General features: G+C 34.9%; 1 protein-coding gene across 11 annotated transcripts in view; it reads right to left on the bottom strand.

Moving 5' to 3' along the window:
• The window catches only part of CALCRL (calcitonin receptor like receptor), a 105740-nt gene that overhangs the window by 78384 nt on the left and 7447 nt on the right, over positions 1 to 19909 (bottom strand). For 3 of the 11 annotated variants that reach the window (XM_067741256.1, XM_067741261.1, XM_067741259.1), the window contains exon 2: positions 7705 to 7772. The exons of the other annotated variants lie outside the window; for them this stretch is intronic. The gene's annotated coding sequence lies outside the window, so the exon portion shown is untranslated. The remainder of the gene's footprint in view (positions 1 to 7704; positions 7773 to 19909) is intronic. 11 annotated transcript variants of the gene reach the window in all.

Below are 19909 nucleotides of genomic sequence, written 5' to 3'. Positions count from 1 at the left end.
AAGCATAATACAGAAATAGAAGGAGTAAAGACAGAGTGGAGCAGGAAAGATGGAGGGATGTAGAAATAGATTACTGAGTGAGCAGGTGACACTTAAACTATAATGTTGCAATATCTTCCTTTTCCTTTGAAGTGTTTGCATGGCTACTATGCAAACCTCTCCTTATCTTTTCCTAGCAAAATTTTCAATGAAGTCTTCTCTGCTCAAAATCTTTTATACAACAAAATATGTATACCTAGGTTGAAATTTCATTAAAAAAAATCCTATCTGAATGAATGTTTTAAAAATCCTTCCCAATTGCATTACCATTACAATTTTTATTAGAAATAATAATACTAATAACAGATGATAATAGTAGCTAAAACTTTTGGAAGGCTTACTCAATTTCAAGCCATGACCTAAGCACTATATACTTCTGCCTCTACTTCCATCAGTTCATGTACAGAGTGGCCACCAAGTCTGGAAACACCAATGATACATAATAAATGATATGCTACTTTATATTATAATACATGAAAAAATAATATTTACCTTTTCAGACTATATGATCACATTATTAAAACATATAAAGTAGGTACTGTTTATCCTAGGTTTACCTTTGAGGAAATTGAGGCACAAGTACGTTTATTAACTTCAGCAGATAATTAAAAAAATTGTTTCTCTCTTTCTGACTTACTTCACTCTGTATGACAGACTCTAGGTCTATCCACCTCATTACAAATAGCTCAATTTCGTCTCTTTTTATGGCTGAGTAATATTCCATTGTATATATGTGCCACATCTTCTTTATCCATTCATCCGATGATGGACACTTAGGTTGTTTCCATCTCTGGGCTATTGTAAATAGAGCTGCAATGAACATTTTGGTACATGACTCTTTTTGAATTATGGTTTTCTCAGGGTATGTGCCCAGTAGTGGGATTGCTGGGTCATATGGTAGTTCTAAAGAGAGAGACAAATACCGTATGCTAACACATATATATGGAATTAAAAAAAAAAAAATGTCATGAAAAACCTAGGGGTGAAACAGGAATAAAGACACAGACTTACTAGAGAATGGACTTGAGGCTATGGGGAGGGGGAAGGGTAAACTGTGACAAAGCGATAAAGAGGCATGGACATATATACACTACCAAACGTAAGGCAGTTAGCTAGTGGGAAGCAGCCGCATAGCACAGGGAGATCAGCTCGGTGCTTTGTGACCGCCTGGAGGGGTGGGATAGGGAGGGTGGGAGGGAGGGAGACGCAAGCGGGAAGAGATATGGGAATATATGTGTATATATAACTGATTCATTTTGTTGTGAAGCTGAAACTAACATACCATTGTAAAGCAATTATACTCCAATAAAGATGTTAAAAAAAAAAAAAAAAAAACTGAATCAAAATATGAGAAACACACACACACACAAAAAAAAATTGTTTGATTCAGGATTTGAACCAGTTTGGCTCTAGAGTTTATACTCTAGATGAAAACATAATAAATTTATTATAAATTTTGATACATAATTTTTAAACACATAAAGCAAAATTTTATTAGAACTACATCATTAATGAGATGAAGAAAGTGGGAAAGTCATGTGTCCTTTTTAAGAAGGCTTGGCAAACATCAGTGTATCCATCATCCCTGTCCCCTCATTTATGCCCTAGGAGATTGTTACATCCTGCAGAAATGCTTTGTAGTAAGGCTCAGAAGGGTGAAATAATGCATGTGTGTATGTGTGTGTGTGTGTAAAGAAGTAAAAGGAGCACTATGAAAGAAAAAGTGAGAAGTGGCCTGAAGCTTAGACCTTAGTAATTTTCTGTGGCAGATCAGTTCTAGGATGGAGTTCAAATGAAGGTTAAGAATCTGGAAATTGATTTCTGTAAAACAAGCTGTTTCTGCTTACTCCTTAGGGGTATGCATACCCCAGTTTGTAGATCACTGGTTTAAAGTGTAAGACATATTAAATGAAGAAATTCAATTCTACCAAAAATAAAAATGCATTGCATTTGAGAACTATTATGCTGGGCACTGTAGTGAGAAAAATGAATCAGACAAATTGTAACTTAATGTAAAGCAAATGTGAAAAGGACAAATGATAAGTAAATAAATGTATGAAAGTTTATAGTGTCTATACTACATATAACATGGTTCCCGTTAAACTTCAATGACAACTTATTTTTACTTATTAAATTAAATATTAAATAATTGTCATTATTAACAAATTGTTACCATAACTTATTAAATAATGATCATTAACATTGACACCAGAATTCTTCTTATAGAAGGAATTATATTTTTTTTTGTAAAATACATCAAAAGTAACATGGGATAGAACAGCCACATGGCCATAAGTGTTAGCAGTTGCTCAAATATAAGAAGCAGAAATCTCCTCTTCATGCTTCAAGAATAGAAAATGTATTATTTCCACTCCTAAAAGGGAAGAAGGAAAATGAGTGATAAAGAAGAGCGTGGATCCAGAAAGATGGAAAGAGGCTGGAAATAGATAAAATATTGGAAGAACCAAGTGACCTTTTTATTTTTTTAACATCTGTATTGGAGTACAATTGCTTTATAATGGTGTGTTAGTTTCTCCTGTATAACAAAGTGAATCAGCTATACATAACCTATATCCCCATATCTCCTCCCTCTTGCGTCTCCCTCCCACACTCCCTATCCAACCCCTCTAGATGGACACAAAGCACTGAGCTGATCTCCCTGTGCTATGTGGCTGCTTCCCACTAGCTATCTATTTTACATTTGGTAGTGTATATATGTCCATACCACTCTCCAAGTGACCTTTTAAAATGGTGATGTCTACCACTTGATTTGAAATTGTTTGCATTGCTAATCTGTGAATCTCTCCTGAATCTTTCATATGAAAATCTGCAGTGAAGTCTACTATGCTCAAAAACAATTTAGTGTATGGAATTTTTTATAGATGTCAAAGAAAGGACTATTTCAGGGATCAATGCAAAGTAGAACAACTTTATGCACTAAAAGGCAGTCTGATTAAAAGTAAGTTAGCAGGGCTTCCCTGGTGGCACAGTGGTTGAGAGTCCACCTGCCGATGCAGGGGACACGGGTTCATGCCCCGGTCTGGGAAGATCCCACATGCCGCGGATCAGCTGGGCCCGTGGCCCATGGCCGCTGAGCCTGCGTGTCCAGAACCTGTGCTTCGCAACGGGAGAGGCCACAACAGTGAGAGGCCCGCGTACTGAAAGTAAGTTAGCAAGGTGGTTTCAGAGAAGTGTATTTGTAAAGAATACCACCATTTATAGGATGCATAATAATACGGAAATCTCTTAGAGATTCAAAAGAATATTAGTAGACATTTTTGGCACTGAAAATGAGAACCCCAAGTCACTGGATCAATAACAATACTGACTTACTGAGGTGGTGTGTTATACTTAGGTTCATGCTTTATTTTGCATGTGAGATATGTAAGTTAACATAAATGACAGGTATATGTAGCAAATGTTCCTCATCGTTTGTGCTAAACTCATTTTGTTGAATCCATAATTTTTTTGAATAATTTTTATTGGAAACATGGCTCATTACACAGAAAGATGAGAATAGGTATTTTTTGGACATTCTAACTGTTAGAATATTGCATCTTTTGACTCTTTTAAGAATTACGTTTAAAAATATATGTAAATGGGGCTTCCCTGGTGGCGCAGTGGTTGGGAGTCTGCCTGCCAGTGCAGGGGACACGGGTTCGTGCCCCGGTCCGGGGGGATCCCGCATGCCGCGGAGCGGCTGGGCCCGTGAGCCATGGCCGCTGAGCCTGCGCGTCCGGAGCCTGTGCTCCGCAACGGGAGAGGCCCCAGCAGTGAGAGGCCTGCGTACCACAAAAAAAAAAAAAAAAAAAAAATGTAAATGGAGTGTAACCTTTAAAATAGTTTAAAAATAAAAGATAAAAATAATTTTTTAAAATATTCAAAAGAATTCCAGTTTTTAAAATATATATATGTTACATATTTTTATACCTACTTTTTGTAACAGGTCATTAATTATGCCTTCTAGAATAATGATATCTCTTAGTTTACCTGTTTTTAACTGAGCAATAAGATAGTGTGCTATAAATTTTTCAAGGGACAGTAAGACAATCATGCATGAAGTTGATCTATAAACATAGTTTAAACAGTAAAGATATAATTTTCAGGGAGCATTTTAATATAATTTGTAAACGTACTTATTGAGTTTACAGGCACTAAAAGATGTACTACAAAGAGGTTTAAAATAGCTCTTTACAGATGCCTCTGTATTGTAGCTCGGGGACAAGAAAGACGGACATGCCAAATTAAAGGACAAAAGACAGAACGTAAAATGTACCCTTTGGAGATAGAGATAAAACCATGAGCCACAGTGCCTGGGAAGAGTTAGAATTGAGGATCTTAGAGCAACTTTCTGGTTTTTTTTTTTCTTTTTCTCAGATTTAGTTTAATCTCCTATTTTACGGATGGGGCAGCCAAACTCCAGTCTATTTATGTGACATGCATAAGTCAAAAGCTTAGCTAGAAGGAGAGATGTGCTACACACCAGACCAGCCCTCAGTGGCCAGTATCTCATATTACACACCCGTGGCCCCCTTGCTCCTTGGGTACCCTTACTGCCTTACCAGATGAGATGTAGGAACCAAAGCACTGACAACTTGGGGACTTATATGCTATGGTCTTGGATTGGAGAAAACTAACACACTTATAGGATTCCTCTTTTAAAAAAAACAGCACCAAATCATAAACTCAAAGTTAAATGCAGGGTCTTGAAAGGGTCTTATTCGAGTGAAAGTCCTGGAATTTAAGTTTCATTAGTTTAGTGGAATACGAATACTTTTTAGTTTCCAAATTTACCTTAATTTAGTTCTTACTGTTCTAACCAACTGGACTCACTCCTGATTGTCTGAACTATTCATATTATTTGCTGAGAAAACTTTCATCTTGCTCTGTGTAAAAATCTTCTCTGATCTTTAAGAAACAGGCACTTCTCCTGCATGGAGAGCCGTTCTGAAGAAAATATATAATTATCTTATGGACATAAAATGATTTTTAATAAATAAAGAGACATTTGTATTAATACATACAAAACTAAAATGTATAAAGATGCTTAATTTTTCCCCAAATAATGTGTAAATGTAATGCAGTCAAGATAATAAATAATTTTAAAGGTCAGCTAAACAAATAACAAACAACAATAAGACAAATGTACTCTAGAATCCAAAATAATTTTGTTAATATAATTTAGTAAATAGAACAATTTAGTTATGTTTCAAATCAGTAATAGGAAGGATGAATTGTTTAGTAAAACGTGTTGCTACAACTGTCCATCAATTTTGGGAAAAAGTTTATATCTGAGATTCAGTTTCAGTTGGTTTAAGATTTAAATGTAAAAATGGACCTTTAAATTATTATAAATTTAAAAGTTAATATTTTTACTATATTGGAGTCAAAGAGAATTTTCAGTAAGAATATAATATGTTAGTGATAAATAGAAATGGATGCTTCTATTGCCAAAATTCAGTCTAGCCAGAGATATTCTCTTTGTTTTTTCCTCTTTATCACCTCTTACCCATTTGTCAAATTTCAGAGTCTACTGAATGATTATGTAAATAAAGCAAAGCAAAAATATTCGAAGTTAGAGGAATTGAGCTATTACAAATCACAGTATTTGTTACAAAGAACTTCAGATGATATTTTATTTCCAGCTCCTGTCTTTAATTCAGAGTAGTTACAGTTAGAGGATCCAGAATCTCAGAGCTGGAATAGACCTGAAGGTCTCATAGTATAACCTGCTTATTTTACAGATTTGGAAGGTGGGAGTTCAGGAGAGTTTAGTGATGTGCCTCATATCCCACAGTAGAGGTAGATGAGCTAAGGTAAAACTAGGAGTTCTCTTTCCTAAGTCTCATTTCTGTGCTTCTTTTATTAGGTTAAAATTAAGCCACATGTGAGTCAAACTAATATGATAGCAAACTACAGTCCTGTTTCTCAGTTATATTTTTTAATCTCCCTAGAGATCATTTTTTCAACCTCTTTCTTGCTAGAATTTAAATATTTAGCCACCTTAAACTCTACTTGTTAGAAATAAAATTTTAAAGATTACCATTAGGCCTATTAGTGTCTCACAAAAAATCTTACCAATACTCTGCAAGTCAGAAATCAATTTAACGAAGAGAATGCAGCTTAAATTTGGACCTTTCATTTTCAAGCCACTTCCAATTTATCTCCTTCAAACTATCCAATACATGTTAGAATTTATAAGGTGGAAAGACACTTAGAAAAAAAAAAAAGGGTAATCCTCTTAATTTCCATAGGAAGATGACTGGTGCTAACAGATACTGTAAGTCAAAATCAGTTTTCGCCTAGTAAGTGACTCTTTTTCCATTTTCTGCTCTTTCTTGTATGTCTTCAATAAGCAAAATTGGGGCTTTAAAAATTGATCTGGCACCACTTCACATAAAAAAGTTCAGGAAGAAAAATCCAGCTGTCAGATACAAGTATGCATTTTGAGCATTCAAACCATGCTCTAAGGAACAGTGAGTCATATGAGATGCAATGTGCAAAGGAAGCTGACACATAAAAAGGATAGAACAACAATGATGAGTTCCCAAAGACATGCTGTGGGACAAAGAATAATTATAGAGGGTCTATTTTGGGGTCCAGCAGAATGACTTGGGAATTTAAAATCAGAAGAAGGAATTATGTCACTCAGCTTTGAATTTAAAGTAAAATAATTCAGTAGCCTTTATTTTTCATTAATGCTATTATAGTTTATTGGGACGATGCATGATTGAATTGTTAAATACTTCACAGTCTAAAAATAAGTAAGGACAGGAAAGCTACTTTAATTTTGTCAGGAAGGAGGATGTGAGGTGTAATAATAATCACATAATATCTTATCTGATATGGAACTATAATACTAAATATAAATAAGACACATCTGTCTGCAACAGTAATCTTTTTGGAGGCACCAATGCCCCTGAAGCTTGAAATTAATGCCCAGGATTGAAATTGAAACTGCTTTGCCAGGGAGTTCTAAAAATAGTATCTAGAGCAACTTAAATCTTTAATTCAGCTAACCCCCCATTTTCCTGTTCCCTTATTTATAAATAATATCTTTTTACATTCCAATTATGGGAAAGGTTTACAGACATTTATAAGAATATAATAGTGACTATGTGGATCAGAAAACAAAGAACTCTACAGAGGAAAGGAATTTAGTTCAAAAGAGCAACCTAGCCCTATTATTTTATACAGGAAACATAATTTGCTTTTTATATATGTGTATATAGAAACATATACATAGTTATAGTTAAAATAAGATTAGCCATAGACATTATATACGTGTGTGTGTGTGTTTGTGTGATGTTTGTGGCTAATACTACCAAATTGTTAATATTAATAAATCTTATAAGAACTGTTCGTATTAATTTAACATTCCTAGTCCTCTGGCCAAGGGAAAAAATACATGGGGGATAAGTTCATACCCAAAGGTCCCAAGGAAATGACTTTGTAAGTCTGACAGATGTCCCTAAGCCTGTATTTTGTTAGATTGCCTTTCAAAGTTTTCCTTGATTCAGAAGTTATTTGGAGTTATGTATCATTCTGTGAAATCTTTCTGATGATTGTTAACATGTTCATATTATCCTCAATTTCATTGGAATTTCAACATGTTACTTTCATCAAGTCATGAATGTTCTTTTGTAATATATTCATACTCAATACCTGAAGGTAGGGCCATCCATAGTTTTGACAGGTGGTAGCACAAGTGGCTGGTGTATCATCATAGGACCCTGGATGACAAGAGAACATTCCTGTGAATTTGGTATTATTAGTGGATAGTGGGATTTTACATAACTTAAAGTTATATACTAGTGTGGTTTTTGTTTGTTTGTTTTGTTTTTTGCGGTACGCGGGCCTCTCACTGCTGTGGCCTCTCCCGTTGCGGAGCTCCGGACGCGCAGGCTCAGCGGCCATGGCTCACAGGCCCAGCCGCTCTGCAGCATGTGGGATCCTCCCGGACCGGGGCACGAACCCGCGTCCTCTGCATCGGCAGGCAGACTCTCAACCACTGTGCCACCAGGGAAGCCCTAGTGTTTTTTTTTAAATCACAAACATATGTATTTTAAATGTCTCATTTTAATGGGAAGTTGGGAGGCGTTGTTTCAGGCACATTTAGGTTGCCACCATGCTGACCTGAAAGTAATCAGGAACTTTGTTCTTGGACCTTATTTCTTAAGAATGAGTATTTTAAGGAGCACGAACATGGAGGATGGTCCCTGTTGTTCAAGATCTTAGCACTAGGGAGAGGTGAATGCCCTGAAATGTTCAGGTGAAAGGTTGTTCCCAGAAGAAATGGTGGCTTGGTCAATGGTTCTGAGAAGGAAATGACATGGCTAGTTCAAAGTACATAAAGAGAGCCAACGTGATCAAACTGGAGTGAATGAGGGGGAAAGAGTGACACAGATCTTGTCAAAGAGGAAGCCAGAGGCTAGACCATGTCAGTAATGAGATTTAACTCTCCTTAAACATAGGGTATCACTAACAGGTGAGATTCATCCACTGCTAAACTGAGTTAACGTATATAAATGTGGTTTACATCATTTTTTCAGCCTCAAAATAAGGTCGAAGGCAAGATATAGCTATAATCTTGTTTACCTTGCTTTGCATTTACACAGTATTATTTGGACTTTAGAACTTCAAAAATATCAAATTTGCATTTGCAAATTTTTTATCTCCATTAATTTATATTGTGATTTGAGAGGCTTTTATTAAACTTGTTCTTATGGATCATGAATTTGCTACTTCCAAAAATAATTTCTGAATGATTGTCAAGGATTTCCATGAAGGCACTAGGGATCCTTACATGAAAACCCAAAAGTATTAAGAAAGCTTATGTTAAAAGCAATCTCTGTAATCAAATTTTTTTATATAAATCAAAAAGTTTTGATTACTTTGTAAAATTATTTTGTAAATTTTCACACCTTCATATATTTTAATAATTTATTATATATTATAAATTGTCTAGTATATGTTGTAATTAGGATCATGATCTGGTCATCTTAAAGACTTGTGTATTTTTACACCAATAGACTCTCCACATATATTTAGAATCTGAATTTTCTACAAGCTATTTTGGAAAAAATAAAAACTCCTGTCAGTCTCAGGCTTTACTGGAATTCATATGGAATTCACAAGGTTCAAAGTTGAAGTTTATTTTGAGTATTTTCCCAACTTGCTAGAAAATGCCACTAGAAATAGACATGACCATGGAGTGTTTTCTTTTTCTGCATGGGTCTAGAAATTTCATTTTTCATCTGAGCTGAAAATGCTGTGAAAGAATATTTGCACCTTTTTGGTGATAGGGAATAAGTAAAAAACAAATATGTCAACGATTACTTCTGACTATCAGTAAATTTATTGATGAGTTAACTTTGGTTAGTAAATGCATTGCACATATTAATAAAATATAATGTATATGTCAGCATGGTCTTACTTCCACTTTCCTCTGAAAATATCAGTATCTGTAGTACCAAAAAATAGATTAATATCCAAGAAGAGAGGATACAAAGAAAATATTATAAAGCCTTAATGAAAGTGATAGCGATACCTAGAGAAAACTCAAAAGAAAGCTAATTTTGTGGAAGTAGCACCACTGACTGAAGTAGACAATGAAATCAAAATCAACTAAGCCTTAGAAACACAGAAAATAAATATATTAGGTAAGAATACTGGATAAACTTTCTTGATATTTGCCGTGGTGAAGCAAAACAATCAAGCTGGAAAGAAAAATGCAAACCTAAGTGTATTTATTAAGAGGAAATCAGAATCTTGAAATATATTAGTTAAATTCAGCTACTGGATATAAGGGAAATCAAGTGGTTTCCAAAATGTGGAATTACATGAAAGACACAGACTCCAATGCTTTCTATGATATTTTTATGTATAAGAAATAATTTTTACAACAGTAGAAAGAGAGACATTATCTCTTTCAGGAGACTTGTAAGCTCCATGAATGATTTAAAATAGTCAAAATATTATAAAAACACATAATACTTGTCATGATACATTTGTCCTAACTCATAGAATGTACAACATCAATGGTGAATCCTACTGTATTTTCAGTGGGCATGATGTGTCAATATAGTTTCATTGGTTGTAACAAATTTATAACTTTCGTGGGAGATGTTAGTAATAGAGGAGGGTTGGGAGAGGGGTTATATGGAAAATCTTTCACCTTGTACTCAACTTTGATATGAATCTAAAACAACTCTAAAATATAAAGTTTATATTTTAAAAAGCACACATGCATCCGAATGGAAGTGTTCACTTTCTTCCTCTCTCTTTTTTTTTTTACTATATATTTTTATTTATTTATTTTTGGCTGCGTTCGGTCTTTGTTGCTGTGCACAGGCTTTCTCTAGTTGCAGCGAGCGGGGGCTACTCTTCGTTGCGGTGCATGGGCTTCTCATTGCGGTGACTTCTCTTGTTGCCAAGCACGGGCTCTAGAGCGCAGGCTCAGAAGTTGTGGCACACGGGCTTAGTTGCTCCGTGGCATGTGGGATCTTCCCGGACCAGGGCTCGAACCTGTGTCCCCTGCAATGGCAGGTGGATTCTTAACAACTGCACCACCAGAGAAGTCCCTTCCTCTCTGTTTTTAAAGAAGATATGTATTTGATGGGATTTTTGAATAAAAGGAAATGGAAAATTTGGGGTATGATTCTAGGTATTATCAGTCTATGTTCTTGATCATGATGAGAAATGCCATTCACACATACCCAGTTTTAAAAGCAATAAAACAATCTTTCCTTTCCCTGGACCACCTAACCAAAAATAGTCCTTTTCTTAAATAATTATAAGCAAAAAATAATTCTACAACATCAAGTCACTGCTACCCAATTAGAAAGAAATATTTCAGAGGAAAATTTTAACTTGTTTTACATGTAGATTTGCTGTTACTCATAATTAGGGCAATACAAATTAGAACCACAGTGAGACTATGTTATATCCACCAGGCTGGCAAAAATTTAAAAGTTTGACAGTAATACAAAGTATTGGAAAGGATGTGGTGTCATGGGAACCTCATACACTGTTGGTGGGACTATAAATTGGTACAAGAATTGCTAGGATCCTGAAATCCCACTCATAAATTTATTCCCTAAAGAAACTCAACCATGTGTACCTGGAAATACATTAAAAAAAATGTTCATTGCTTCATTGTTTATAATAGCAAAATGGTAGAAGCAATCCAAATGTCCCTCAGCAGGAGAAAAGATAAATACATTGTGCATTCATACAATGGAACACTGCAACAGTGAAAAGAACAAACCCAAAATTACACACATTAACAGTGATGCATCTTTGGAACATAATGCTGAATGAAAGAAGAAAGTCTCCAAAGACTATATTCAGAAGTATTCCACTTTCATAAAAGTAAAACTAAAAACATAACACTAAATAATACATTGCTTAGAAATACATATATATGTAGTCAAGCCATAAAGTAAAGCAAGGGAATGACTAGTACAAGTTTAGGCTAATGGTTTACTTCTGGGGACATACATGTGACTTAATCAGGGAGGAACATGATGGAAAAGATGGGTTCTAGGTATAAAGGCATTTATTTATTTAAGCTTTTTTTTTTTTTATAAATTTATTTTTGGCTGCGTTGGGTCTTCATTGCTGCACGCGGGGTTTCTCTAGTTGTGGTGAGTGGGGGCTACTCTTTGTTGCGGTGCATAGGCTTCTCATTGCAGTGGCTTCTCTTGTTGTGGAGCACAGGCTCTAGGCACGCAGGCTTCAGTAGTTGTGGCACGCCGCCTCAGTAGTTGTGGCCCGAGGGCTCTAGAGCGCAGGCTCAGTAGTTGTGGCGCACGGGCTTAGTTGCTCCGCGGCATGAGGGATCTTCCCAGACCAGGGCTTGAACCCGTATCCCCTGCATTGGCAGGCGGATTGTTAACCACTGAGCCACCAGGGAAGCCCAAGCAGTGTATTTTAATAATCTTTCGTATGCATGAAAATTTTAAAGTTTAGAAAGCTTTTGTAGGACAATGTGCAGAGTGTGATTCCTTACTTTGGAATCATGTACTTGTTATGGATCTGTGGATCAAAATACATAAAAACGCAATGTAATTCAGATAGGTCTGGGGTGTTGGGTGGGAGATGGAGATGCCTCACACAACACGCATTCAATTTTAAAGTTTATTTCCTTTTGTCAGAATATTGTTAAGATTAGACCCTTTTTAAGATTTCACAGTTAAATCATAGTATATGTATGATTTAAACACTTTGTGAATTTTACAAGTATGATTTAGGTGTGTGAATTCTATTTGGCTTTAGATTAGTTTCTTAGCTACATGGAGGGAATTTTGGAACACCAATGATGACCAACCTGTGAATCAATGTATATGTGTGAGTATTTGTGTGTGTGTGTGTGTGTGTGTGTGTGTGTGTGCGTGTGTGTGTGTACTTACCCCCGAGTCCAGTGAAAAAGGAAAGGGTCAGTAAAGTTGTATTTTGGATTATTACCAAGTTTCTAAGACTGTTAAGTTATAATGATTCAGACATGGAAAATGTACACCTCAAATCACAAAACTAATAATTCTCAGAGCCAGAATTAGAAGGGAAAGCAATATATATCTTGTTATTTATGTGTAGTTCAGTGTGAATTTATACTTATTATTTCATTATTTAGAAAATTAATTGATTTAAACCTGTGCCTTGTTCACTCTTATTTTGTTACTGTAAATTTGAACCTAATCAGGTTATCATCTCTTATCTCACAATATGCAGTGTAAAGTAAAGGGAAAGTGGTTTTCAGAGCACATGGGACTCAAGTACTTAAGTATCACCTCCCTCTGTATGCTGAGCCACCCCAGATTGATTTGGTAGGTTTGGAATGAGCCAAGAGATTTGCAGTTAGCCAAATAAGCTCTGCTGTTTTAAATGTGGTATGATTAATGTAGCCCAATTTCTGGCCTACCTTTAGAGAAACTATCCTAGACAGACTAAGATTTCCCAGTGGGTCAGTCTCTCTGAACCCTCCCCTTTTAAAAGTAGAGTCATTATCTTGACTAATTGGGTCCAAGTCTTAGAACATGATTACCATCCAGGTAATCTTGGAGGTGGTACCACCTGGTACCAGGAGGTGGTATTCGCTTCTCACAACTTCTTCATAAACACTCCTCACCTCTTATCAGAAGGAATAACCCTTAGGCTTAACACTCAACCCCATTCTTCAAACAAAAGAGCAGGTAGATTCTTCATATCCAAAATGTTATACCAAGCAGCTAGAGAGTATTTGTATACTAACTTTTTGTTCATGACCATGTACCCCAAATATCTCCACATCTTAACTGATGCAGTTCAGTGCTGGATTTTTATTTCCTAACCTTTCTGGCAAACACTATGTCTTATTGAACCAATTTATCTTCTCTTATAGCTTCTCCTTTTATCTTCTCCCTCTTTTCCTCTCTTTATTCTATTCACTCCCTTTTATTTTTCTGGTTTATTTTACTTACAATCCCATCCCTCACTGTGGCTTTATATCAGTTTTTTGACTCAGTAAACAATAATTACTAAGTTAATTACATTATTACAGTCATATATATTTGGTCTCTGAATGAGAATTTTTCTGAATCTTTCCTGTTCTCTGTTCTCCTGATTAGTCTCTAACTCCCTAATCTTGTTCCTTTCATTTCCAGTTTCATCAACTTCTGGTTGAATCTCTAAACCTTTCACCTTGACAGACACTGTCACCGGCCCTGACATGGTTTTACTTCAAGGCAGAAAAGTTTAGGATTTGTATAGTTTTTAAATTATATGTTTAAAAATATGCAATTAAAAAATAAGATCCATGTAAACAAGGAGAGCACATCCACTCCTTTAGAAACAAATGAGGTGAGGACCTAGTAAGTAAGAGGAATTAGTTAAAATAGAACTAATCAGAGAATTGCTAGTAATGTTTGTGGACAACATCATGGATTACAGAATTGATTTATGGTTATATTCCATGCTATAGGCTAGCAAGCTATTCCTCTAGAATAGAGACACTTTAACAGAGTCAAAGAGATCCAGTATATAAGAGCTGAAGAACTACTAAAAATGATAATGAATTTTGTTCTATACCCTTAAATCCAATGTGCAATGAAGAGTCAATTATAATAATTAGTGAAACTTTTTTGACAGCAATTTTGTTAGACTTAATTTAGTATTAGACAATTATTCAGTCTTCAAAAGAGCTTTTTCATCCTGCAAGTAACACTCTATTAGAAAAGGCTCTCAAGAATACATGGTACCTCTGCTGAATCTAGATGAGAGTAAACAAATGTTTTGGCATTGCCTTTTTCTGAACAGGACTACTGGGAGCACCCATTTTTCATTGTAGGGACTGATTCTAGCTTGAGAAAGTGTGAAGTGTCTCTGCTCACTGTGAGAAATTAGTTATTTTTGCGCTCCAATTTCTTGAATTGAAAATTCATTATTATTCTATTAATATGTAAAGCGTATTTTAAGTGCCCTTTCCACCATTTCATCAAGCCCTTCTAGATTAGAAATTGTCACATTTTGGTCTTTTAAGTTATTGTTGATTTCAGCTTTATTTTATTATTGTTGTTGTTTTTAAGCTACTTGGGACAAAGAAAATGTAGATTATTGGATTGTCATGTTATATATAAACATACCGGAAATTAATTGAATGTAGAATAATTCTTAAAACAAATACAATTTTTTAGGGTATTATTATCATTTATGTTTTGTAATAGTAACTTTATTATAAGTTTACCATTCAATAATACCACATAAAGTCAGAAAGTTCAAGAAGACTTAAAGAAGAAGCTATTTCACAACTTACTTTTATGTTTTGAACAATACTTCATTGAGGACAGAGCGTTGTTTAATCCAAGCTAGTTTGTTGCTTGTGGTTTAAAATCCAGTCATATTAGATAATATACCGAAGGACAGTAAAGTTACAACCTTGACACATTTTATACACATATTTTTTTCCTGAATACTATGGACATATGTTGAGAATCAGTCTTTTTCTCAAAGGAATATTATTATTTCCCTGAATGATATACATTCTAGACTCAGAAGAAAAAAAAACCTCAACAGTGATATTTCTAGGTGAATGAATGACTAACACCTGTTTTAAAAGAAAATAAAGTTAGCTCTATGTGTCTCAAACACATGGAGAATCTTAATTAGAAAAGTATTGTTATAACTTATGAGTTGTGTCAATTAAAAGATACATTTTGTGAAAATTCATCATTAGGCTTTCAAGCAAATCATGATTTTATTTAATGACAAGTATGTATTTTAATTTATAAAATAGTCCTTTGGCTTTAAGTTTAGAAAACTTTCAAAGCTATACAATGATGAAAGGGCATTGACAGTTGGCACACTTTAAAATTATCTTTAAATATTTATAAATCAACACTTAAAAGCTTGATAAATTATAGATTTACAAATATGTAACTCTTCACTTATCAAACAGAGGTATAATTTTTTGTCAATTAAACAGGAGTTGTATTCTACCCTATATGCTTTATTAAAAGACTGATTTACTTTCTTTCAATTTCACTGCTAAGAGTTTTTTCTCCTTCTATAGACTTTTTAGTGCTATTGTCCAAAAAGGCAACAATTAATGGAGGAAGACTTTTGTTGGGAGGCAACAGTGGGCAAGTCTGCCAGTTTCAACAAGAAATTCTGCCAATTTCAGCCATTGTTTGGCCATTTGGGGAAATGCTTCAACAATTTGTGTTAAAACACTGACCAGCCTTCTCATTTACCCCAGTTTGAAAGGTCATGCTTTGGAATTCAGTGAAACCTGAACACTAAATACATTACCGAAAGCATCTTTATTAATTTATTTTCCTTTACAAAGACAGTGAAGGGGTAAATATTAGGTTGACCTAAGAATAATGAAATGCTAATTAGCTTCTGAATATTTTCTCTTTGGCAATGTGTAGTGATTCTAACACCTTCAAAATTTCAGCTCTGACATCTACTGTGTACTGCATACAAAATCACAGAGTTACTAGTTTTCTGTGGAGACTGGTAGAAAGAAACATATTCATTCATTTAATCATTTATTAAGCAATCTTTAGCACCTACTAGTGCAGGCACTTATTTAGGTGCTTAGGATATATTAGTAAAAAAAAAAAAATAGAAGTGCTTGTACTTGTAGAGCTTACATGTTAGTTGCATGGACAGAAAATAAATAAAAACAGAAAATATGTAAATTATAGTGGATGGTTTGTTGCAAGGTGATTGGTGTTATAGGAAAAAGCAAGAACATGCTAAAATAGCTAAAGATGAACAATAGGGTTGTGGTGGTATAGGTGTAGGTTTATCTTAAATAGTGATTAGTTTAGGCCACATAGAAAACTTTTTACTTGAGCAAAGACTACAGGGAGGAGAGGGACCTAGGCATATGGATATCTGGGAGAAAAGCATTCTATGCTCATTAAAAGAGACTCAGATAAGTTTTAATCCCTTCTTAGATAATGTGTTGACCTTCCCTTAAATTTATGCCAATTGATATCAGAAGTACTAGCAAGAAGTAAACTTGTCTGGAGGTGAAGGACTCAACAAAAGAAAGAAGAGCTACTAAAATCTGGAATCCAGGAACTACACACCCACAAATAAGAACGATTAGCATTTTTTTTCATATTCAGGTGCTATAATGATGCATATGTGATTAAGAGTAAAGAAGACATAATAAACTTAGAAAGTTACTCAATTCATTCAAGTAAGTATTCCTTCACTGATTTCTATTATAATTTTGTATTAGTAAAGTAATATGATACACAATGATCTGTTTTATTTATATATTTATCATTTATTGGCCACGCCATGCAGTTTGCAGGATCTTAGTTCCCTGACCAGGGATTGAATCTGGGCCCACGGCAGTGAAAGCGCGAGTCCTAACCACTGGACCGCCAGGGAATTCCCTGATCTTTGTTTACTACAAATTTAATCCCAAGGAGTTAGTCAAATTGGAATTGATATACTGTGATAGCTCTCCAGATAGAAAAGCTTACACGTTGTATTTACAGACTGCTTCCCTTTCGTGATAATGAAATTATGCAGTTATGTGTAGAAGAAAAACATAGACCAAGATGTAGGACAATTCTTGAAGTCTAAATGATTTTGAGTAATTAGGAGCAGAGTGTTGTCTCAGTGTAAAAATCTAACTTTTTTTTTAGAGCACACGCTATGTCAAGACCTACATCATAGTTACACTTAATGAAACCCTCTGAAGACACACTGAGCTGGAGTCTCCTATTTCTAAGTTAGGATCCCATTGACTAGATTTATTTAGCTTATTCTAGCTTCTAGCTTCAGAAACTACATGTAACATTAAAAGTTTTTAACATGTAGTCTTTTATGGTATGTATGGTACTATAACTGAGAAAGTTGAGAATATGTAGCCTTAAATATGTAGTGTCTTATGGTACTAGAGTTGTGACAGTTACGAACTCAGTGAACTGTGAGCTTTCAGAGTTAATCTGAAACACACAATTAGTGGATTTTTGAAGGATTTTTTCTTTTTTAAAGATTCCTTTTTTTTTTTTTTAAATGGTACAGTTACTTTTGTATTTTATTTATTTACTTTTGGCTGTGTTGGGTCTTCATTTCTGTGCGAGGGCTTTCTCTAGTTGTGGCAAGCGGGGGTCACTCTTCATCGCGGTGCGCAGGCCTCTCACTATCGTGGCGTCTCTTGTTGCGGAGCACAGGCTCCAGACACACAGGCTCAGTAGTTGTGGCTCACGGGCCTAGTTGCTCCACGGCACGTGGGATCTTCCCAGACCAGGGCTCGAACCCGTGTCCCCTGCATTAGCAGGCAGATTCTCAACCACTGCGCCACGAGGGTAGCCCTGAAAGATGTTTGAGTTATACAAGAACTCTAACATAAATTCTTTGATTTTGGTATATTTATTTTGAAGGAAGTAGGCTGGAATCTGGTTCATTAAATATGGACATATATTAATTTTATGATCAAAAGACTTGGTAAGTCTTCTAATAATTTTTGAACTGATAACATGGAGCACAGTACAGGAAATCCTTTTGGAAAGTGTATAATTAAGGAAGTTAATTCATGTGAAGAATTCAATTAATTAAAATATTAAACAATATTTAGGAAAATCATTTATGGATTACATCCCTCTCAGTTTGCTCTAGACCTTAAAACTTGCTCATATCTCATTTGAAGACCTTCCTGTTCAAATTAATGAAACCAAACATTCTTCAAACTTTATTCTTAATGATATCACTTTCTTTAACCACATTCTTTTTGTCTAAAAAATGAACAATTTCTGCTACATGACCATGACATTTGTGGTGGATTTAGATGGAAGGAAATCTTTCTGTTAAAATTTAAAATGTCAAAGTTATATCAGAAGCAGTTGAAAAGAAGATATTTCAGAATATCAAAGCACATACAATTGTGAGCTAAGTAGAATCCATTATATTATTCTTTATTTCAGTTTTTTTTTCTACTTTTAATCTATAATCCAAGGTTTCTTAAATATAATAAATATATGCAGAAAGTATCTGATTTATCAGGTTTTGTCATTTTAGAAACACCCTAGTTAAGGCATTCAGTCCTGATCTTGCAACAAAATGAAAAATAGAGTGGCAGCCAGCAGTATAGCTTAAGAGTTAATCAGCACTGTCTTACACTGCACTGAGGTGGAGCTGATGTTGTCCAGACCCGGGGTCTTACCTTTAACATCTAACATAGAGGCTGGCACATTGTGAGTGCTTTCTAAACTGAAGATCAGGCTGTTTAACCGTAGCACCCCTAATATCAATGATGACATAGTCACTGGGTTAAACTACAACTGTTCTCTGACAAGATTAAATTCTGGTGTGAACAGAAATTTCCCCATATAAAATATATTGCAATGAGAACATATTTTAACTTGATAAGAGGAAGAGCGAATCTGGAAGATCCTGTGTGTATGTTATCTTTTTTAAAAAAAGTGGAAACCTTATATCATTTCTCTTTACCCTCCCCCATTCATAATGTATTTTTATGTTATAACATATATTATATTTCTTTTAAATATACCTTTAACATACATTTAAGCCCATATCAGACTGCCCTACCAACCCCCTAAAAAAAGTCCTGAGTAACTAGAGAATATGAACCATGCTCATGGTTGGATGACAACATTAAGGTCTCAGTTCTTGTCAATTTAACTAGTGAATTCACTACAGTTCCAGTTATCATTCCAGAAGGAATTTTTGAAGAATTTCCCAAATCTAAAAATCTAAATAATTTTGGAGAAAAAAGAGTAAATATGGATGAATTCCCCAAACTAGTATGATGGTTAATTTATGTTCTAACTTGGCTAGGCTATGGTGCCCAGTTGTTTGATCAAACAGTAGTCTAGATGCTGCTGTGAAGATATTTTGTAGATGTGACTGACATCTACCATCAGACACTTTAAATAAAGGAGATGACCCTTGATAATGTGTGTGGGCCTCTTCCAATCGGTGGAAAGCTTTAAGATTAAACACTGAGGTTTCCCAATAAAGAAAGAATTTTTCTTCAAGATTTTTTTCCATGCTACTCTTGACTATCTGAGGCCAGAACGAAGCTGCTGAGTATTTGGTTTGGAGGAGAGTCCAAAGGTGTAGGTGTAGGTATAGAAACATCGTGAATGGAGAAGGGTACAGAGAGGAGATAGAAAATTACCAATTGCGGATTCTACCTACTGTGTAGTTTTTTCCTAGAGCCCTGCAGTATTGCCCTCTAGTTGATGGAGATAATCTTAAAAACCATTTGTTTCTGATGTTCATGTCTATTTTTTGAGTTCATAGGTACTTATAAAAGTATCTGAAGTAACTGAAAAATATATACGTATAATTTACTTCATTCAGAAGAAAAATTGTCGTTTGAATTAATTAGCAAGTTTCATAA

The sequence above is a fragment of the Pseudorca crassidens genome, chromosome 6 (assembly GCF_039906515.1).
Source record: "Pseudorca crassidens isolate mPseCra1 chromosome 6, mPseCra1.hap1, whole genome shotgun sequence".
Lineage (NCBI taxonomy): Eukaryota > Metazoa > Chordata > Mammalia > Artiodactyla > Delphinidae > Pseudorca > Pseudorca crassidens.
The sequence above is the reverse complement of the archived record's forward strand: the minus strand, read 5'-3'. Positions and strand labels throughout refer to the sequence as shown.